The following is a 7,211-nucleotide window of genomic DNA, read 5'->3' on the forward strand; positions in this document are numbered from 1 at the left end:
GCACAGGTTAATACAGACAGACAAGAAGAGAGAACCCAGAAATAGAGATCTGCAAACAGCCAACTAGCTTTTGACAATTTCAAAGATGATTTAGTGAATTAAGAATGATGTGATGATTACTTTTATCTGCCAACCTGAAGGGTGGTTTGGGAAATGATTAACATTTAATTCAGTGAACTCTACCTAAATAGATTGTGCCCCATAGGGAAAATTCGTTGAAGAACTGAATAGAAAAGGATACACAACTGATTAATGATTTCCAGGGTAGGGTGGTGATGACTAAAATGGGCAAACACAGAGAATTTTTAACATTTTGGCACTTTTTTATACTATACAGAGGTTATGTCATAGCTAAACTCAGAAATAATATGGTTTGCTTTCTGAAAAAAAAAAGCAAACAAAAAAACACACTGTTGCAGGAAGCTAGGATTGACAACAGACTAATTCCATTATCATATTATCAAAAATTTGAATTGAAGTTATAGAATAATAAAAGGCTAATAATATTTGAAAAATATTAGTATGACTGAACAACATAAACCTAAAGAAATAGAAGAACTGTACACAAATATCAAATCCTGATTGATAAATATGTGATAAATATGTTTCTCACAGGGGTTTGAGTTTGTATTTCTGTCATCACTTTACATGCATACAATAAGTACATTGAGTAAAATACATTTTAGAAAATGAGACTCAAGATCATTCAAGAAAAGATGCTGTGAATAAATAATGGGAAAAGACTGAAATAAACCCTTTGTACATAGGTTACTCAATACTTCTATGAATTTTTGTAAATACATATATGTATATATGTGTATGTATGTATAAATACAAGTAGATGTATAGATACATGAAAAAATATAAGTCTATGTTTCTTACATATAGATAAATTATTTTACTTGTATTTTATATATAATAAATGAATAAATATGGACAAAATGTCTTTACAAAAGATTCTCAATAGTTGTAGAACAGCAAGAAGCTAATGAAGAAGAAGAAGAGGAGGAGGAGGAGGAGGAGGAGGAGGAGGAGGAGGAGGAGGAGGAAAAACTAAAGTAATCCATTAGTGGATAATCCATGGGTGGATGCTAAAATTTGTAGACAAACTTAAAAAAAGAGATTATTTTATAGCCTGAAAGTTTTTATCTGAAAACATTCACTAATTATTCTGGAATTTTTATATGTGTACATAAATTATTTAGTATTCCTTTTTATTCAGTCAGGAGAGCCTTATTTGTTGTCCTTTGTGTTAGAATTAGTGACCTGCCTCTAATGCTTAGAGCACAAAAGATAAACGTAGTAACATACAGGGGTAAAAAATAAGAGATATCACTATAACCAAGTGATTAAAGTATATAGCATCTATAGTAATTTCCATTGATATCATGTACTCTGACATGATGAGATGAGAAGTATATTTTGATCTTTGTTATTCACATTCAGATATATAACCCTAGTTTACCTGGCCTGTATTCTTCAAAATGTCAAGGTCCTTAAATGTAAGGAAACATTGAGAACTTGTCACAGATTGTTCTCTAAATGGCATGTGGCATCCTAAACTGTTTATTGAGGCAAAAATTTGGTTAGTGGTTAAGCTGAGAGGATTCAAATAAAGTCTGCAATCTATTGAATATTATTGCATCAATGTTATTATTTTTGACAACTAAAATATTTTTTAATTTTTAATTGAATTTTTAAAAATAAATGACAGAAGAATGCATTACAATTATTATTATACATGTACAGCACAATTTTTCATATCTCTGATTATATATAAAATATGTTATCACCAATTTGCATCTTCATACATGTACTTTGGATAATAATGTCCATCACATTCCACTATTTTTCTTACCCTCTGCCCCCCTTTCCCTCCCACCCCTCTGCTTTATCTAAAGTTTGTCTATTCCTCCCATGCTCCCCCTCCATACCCCACTATGAATCATCCTCCTTATATCAGAGAAAACACTCAGCATTTTTGTTGGGTGGGGGACTGGCTAACTTCACTTAGCATTATCTTCTCCATTGCCCTCCATTTACCTGCAAATGCCATGATTTTATTCTCATTTATTTCTGAGTAATATTCCATAGTGTATGTATGCCACCTTCTTTTTATCCATTCATCTACTGAAGTGCAGTGGTATCAACCTAAGACAGGAAGCTAAAGCCTAGAGGTCAGTTCATCTGATGACGGGTAAGAACCATATGTTAAATTGGACAAACCTAACAGGCACAGTCCCTAGCCACATTGCTTGTTGCTTAATTAAACAGAAGCGGGGAGATGCTAAGAGCCACAGCCAAGTAATATGATGCATGGCATTTTTGGTTGAAAGGTGACTCCAGCAAGCCATTGAGATGATATGATTATGTTAAGATCTGCATTCATATGGATATTGGACTCCTGCTGTCCACCTCGGCCTGCTACTGAACTCCTGGAGAGTTCCCATTGGTTGGGGAAGTATGGTAGGTAGGAGGGAATTCCGCAGGAGGAACTTCCTCTTGGGTTCCGGGAGAATGCTGCGTGCTTGGGTCAGCAATCTCCCCAGGAGCGTAAGGGGCATTGGTGGCAGTTTCAAAAATAAAGTTTGTTCCTGCTTGAGTGGCTCGTGATTTTGTGCCCAGCCAGACTGTGGCACTGAAGGGCATCTTGTTGGTTCCACAGTTTAGCTATTGTGAGTTGTGCTGCTATAATATTGAAGTGGCTGTGTTCCTCTAGTATGCTGTTTTTAAGTCCTTTGGGTATAGACCAAGGAGAAGGATGGCCTGGTCAAATGGTGGTTCCATTCTGGATTTCCAAGGAATTTCCATACTGCTTTCCATATTGGCTGCATCAATTTTTAGTCCCACCAGCAATCTATGAGTGTACCTTTTTCCCCACATCTTCGCCAACACTTATTGTTGTCTTCACAATAGTTGCCATTCTGACTGAAGTGAGATGATATCTTAGAGTAGTTTTGATTTGCATTTCTCTAATTGCTAGAGATGATGAACATTTTTTCATATATTTGTTGATTGATTTGTGCTTAGCTTTTTGAGTTCTTTATATACCCTAGAGATTTGTGCTCTATCTGATGTGTGAGATGTAAAAATTTCCTCCCAAGATGTAGGTTCTCTATTGACTTCTATTTAATCACAAATGAATATTATTTAGTCTAAATTTTGTAAAAAGGAGAAAACGCAAAATAATATGAACATTTTCCATATGAAACATCAAAGACAAATGAGAATTTTTGTTCCTAGAGCAATGCAATAATTTCTTCATTTAAATTGAGCATAAAAGTTTTGTCTCCTCTGTTATCTTTATGGAACATGATTATATAACACTGAAGTCTTTTCTAACTATGACTTTATTCCATGCACACTGAGAAATAGGAAATAATTCTTTATCTTCTCTCTCACCAAGCCCATACAACAACTAGAAAATGTAGTTTTTATTTCACTTAATGATATTGTTAGTGATCACTAAGTATCAATTTGTAAATCAATCTTTATTTGTAATTTTTCAACTTACCTGATATTGATATCACTATTTTTGTGTTTAAATACAAAGAAGCAAAGTTACAGAAACTGCATTATAATAAAAAAAAATTATAAAATGACTCTTCAAAAACACTTACGTTTTCAAATATGCTTTTAATTGCTCCACAGTCTTTAGTTATTTATCCTTGAATGATTTTATAGCCAATATCTTGAAAGTAAGAAAGTATTTACTGAATGGCAATTTAAATGGCTCCTGTGTATCATTAAATCAGGTTCTGCTTTAAGAATAATTAATCTTCAAGCCCTTAGGATACATTATCAGGTTTAAGGTATGTCACTAGTGCTAACACTGTGCCCACACTTTTATTGCTTAAGACTCTGGGTTGATTATCAATAAATGGAAAAGGACATAGAAGCAACATAATAATATAGCTTTCATTTATTCTGCTTTGGCTATTCTCTCAACAATGGAAGAAAACAGTTCATTTCACATGTTCTCATTTCATGCTGGTGATTGAAATTTATTTACAAGTGAGGGAAAGATATTTTTATGTACAAATATATGTACATGCACAAGACACTCTATATATGAATTCATCAAGTCTGTATATCCTTTCACACATAAACCATAAGAATTTACATTGAAACAAAGTAAATAGAGAAGGGATTTAGCAAAATACTGATTTTCTGTACCTGTTCATCGTGAGATAATTTATTTATCTCCAAAATATAAAAAAGCACCTCATATAAAATAGATTTGTTTTTTATTTTCTAGTAAACTGTGAAATGCAATACCTAAAACATCTAACATGCAACTTAGGTATCACTCTATGATGTGACCCTGAAGCATAATTTCAGATCTCTTTAAAGAATTATATATCACTATTCTATAGAAAGTGGACATAAAAGTTGTACGATTGTCTGTACAATATTATCAGCTCTACAAATATCTGAAATTAGCTTGAGTTTCTGGTTCTCTGAGACCAATGTGTTAATATTTAATGTTTTTGAGAGGGAAAACTAAAAGACAGATGAAATTGAAATTTATCTCCTTTGAGGGGTTTATAACCTAATAGACATTTAAGTAATTTAGGAAATGTTTGAGAGTCTCTTAGGGAAAAGAAGGATCACAAAATTGAGCCATAATAAAAAAGTTAGGGGTACTTGCTTTAGCAGCACATATACTAAAACTGGAATGATACAGAGAGGGTTAAAATGGTCCCTGAACAAGAATGACATACAAATTCATAAGGCATTCCATACTTTTTTGATAGTGTGATTATATTTCAATAAAACCTTACTTCTTTATTCAACTGACAGCTGCTTTCTTCATTAGATAATGAAAACATGTAAAAGTAAGTTTGGTTCAGAGATTAATGAAGTTAAGAAATTATTGATATTAAAAAGGGGAAATCAAGTCTGCAGAATAAAAAAAATAGTAATAACACATGTGTCCATTTATTTGAAAAACAGTTGAAACACAATTAGCTTAGAACTCATTCATCAAATATTTATTGAATCTCTGATATATTCCATGTTATATATTGTGAGTACAACATGGAGGAAAGTACACATGGCTTTATGTTCTATGGAAATTTTCAGATAAAGACAAACAGCTAATTTGCAAAATAAATTAATAAATTTGAGAACTATGTTATAAAAATAAATGATTGGTCATAAAATAAATCAAGAAAACATAAACACATCAAGTAGTACTTAAGGAAGGAGGTATTTTAAAGTGTTTGCTGTAGGATGCTTACTTTTACCTGTTTCACTCCATTTATTAAATCTAACAAGTGAAATCAGATAAAAAGAATAAATGAAGTGTATCAAACTGGAAAACAGGAAATCAAATTGTCATTATTTTATTGTGATATGATCTTATACAGAGAGCAATGAGAGAGAAGGAAGAAATTTAAAAAAAATCTGAACTGGAAAAAGGAAATGTAATTATAACTGTTAACATATGATCACACAGATAGAAAAACCCAAGAACTCCACCAAAAATGTATTAGAAATAAAAAAAAACAAATTAAACAAATCTTCAGAATACAAAATTAACATACAAAAATAATTTGTCATACATCAAGAGCAGATAATTTGAAAAAGAAATCAAGAAATTAAACTCATTTATAACAGGTAAATAAATGCCTAGAAATTATTTAAATTCAAAGGCCAAAAATGTTTATGAACATTAATTATAAAATATTGATGAAATAAATTGAAGTGGACACAAGTTGAATGTGGTGGCACATGCTTGTGGTCTCAGATAATCAGGAGGCTTGTGAAGCAGATCATTTGAGCCCAGGAGACTGAGTTTAGTCTGGGCAACATCATGAAAGACCGCCCCCCTAATCCCAAAAACAAAATGAAACACACAAACAAAACACCCTGAGCCCATCTACAATAACAAAAATGAAGTTAAAGAATGCACAAAAATAAGAAAGAAATTCTGCACCCATTGTTTGACAAAATCAATATTATGAAAATGTTCATATGACCCAAAGCAATCTATATGTTCAGTGCATTCCCTGTCAAAAAGACAATGAAGTTATTCATAAAACTAAAAATACCACATGAACACATGCAAACACAAACACATCAATGGAATAAAATGGAAAGCCAGGAAATAAAGCCTCACATCTTCAGACAATAGATCATTTACAAAAGTACTAACTACACACATTAGGGGAAAGGATAGTCTTTTCAAAAATGGTGTTAAGAAAATTGGAGTCTACATGCCCAATAATGAAACTAGCTACCTGTTTCTTGCCATTTGTAAAAATCAACCAAAATGAAATAAAAAGTTAAATTTAAAACATGAAACTCTGAAACTACTAGAAGAAAACATAGGGGAGCCAGGTGCGGTGGTACATTCCTATAATTTCATCCACTTGGGAGTCTGAGGCAGGAGGATTGTAAGTTCTAAACTAGTCACAGAAACTTACCAAGGCCCTAAGGAACTATTGAAGATCCTGACTCAAAATAAAATTAAACAATAAATAAGTAAAATGAGGCTGAGAAAATAGCTGAGTGGAAGAGCAAACCTAGATTTAATCCCAGTACCAAACAAAATAAAACAAAACAAAACAAAAACAACAACAAACTGAAAACAAAGGGGAAATGCTTCAGAACATTAGCATGAACAAGAATTTATTTGGAATAAGACATGAAAAACAAATAAAGAAAAATAGCCAGATGAAATTACATATAGCTACAAAGTTTTTCACAGCAAAGAAAACAATCAACAAACTGACAATCTAAATTCTAGGAGAAAAGATTTGCTAAATATTCATGTGGCAAGAAAATAATAAGAAAACATTAGAAACTCAAATAATTCAATATAATAATAATAATAAATGAACAATAACCTAAATAGGAATTTCTTGATGAAAGTTGAACAGTTGACCAACTAGTACATGAAATAAAGTTCAACATCACTAGTTACCAGGAAAATATAAATCAAAACTGCAATGAGATATTATCTCCCTCAAGGTAGAATGGCTGCTAGCAAAAAGACAAAAAAAAAAAAAAAAAAAATTCTGAGGAGGGTATTGAGAAAAGGGGTCCCTTATCCATTACAACCATTGTAAAAAACATTATGAAGTTTCCTTAAGTAATTAAAAATGGAACAATGGTAAAACACAGCAATCTACTATTGAGCATATATCCATAAGAAAATAAAATCAGTATGTTGAAGAAATATCTATAATTCATTGTTCATTTCA

At 31.9% G+C, this 7,211-nt stretch overlaps 1 non-coding gene across 1 annotated transcript; it reads left to right on the forward strand.

The window, feature by feature from the left end:
* Positions 1 to 4,643: 4,643 nt before the first annotated feature.
* LOC143411897 (U6 spliceosomal RNA) lies at positions 4,644 to 4,750 on the forward strand. Its single transcript, XR_013092909.1, has one exon. It is a non-coding gene; the product is annotated as a U6 spliceosomal RNA (small nuclear RNA).
* Positions 4,751 to 7,211: the final 2,461 nt, after the last annotated feature.

The sequence above is a fragment of the Callospermophilus lateralis genome, chromosome 12 (genome assembly GCF_048772815.1).
Source record: "Callospermophilus lateralis isolate mCalLat2 chromosome 12, mCalLat2.hap1, whole genome shotgun sequence".
NCBI lineage: Eukaryota > Metazoa > Chordata > Mammalia > Rodentia > Sciuridae > Callospermophilus > Callospermophilus lateralis.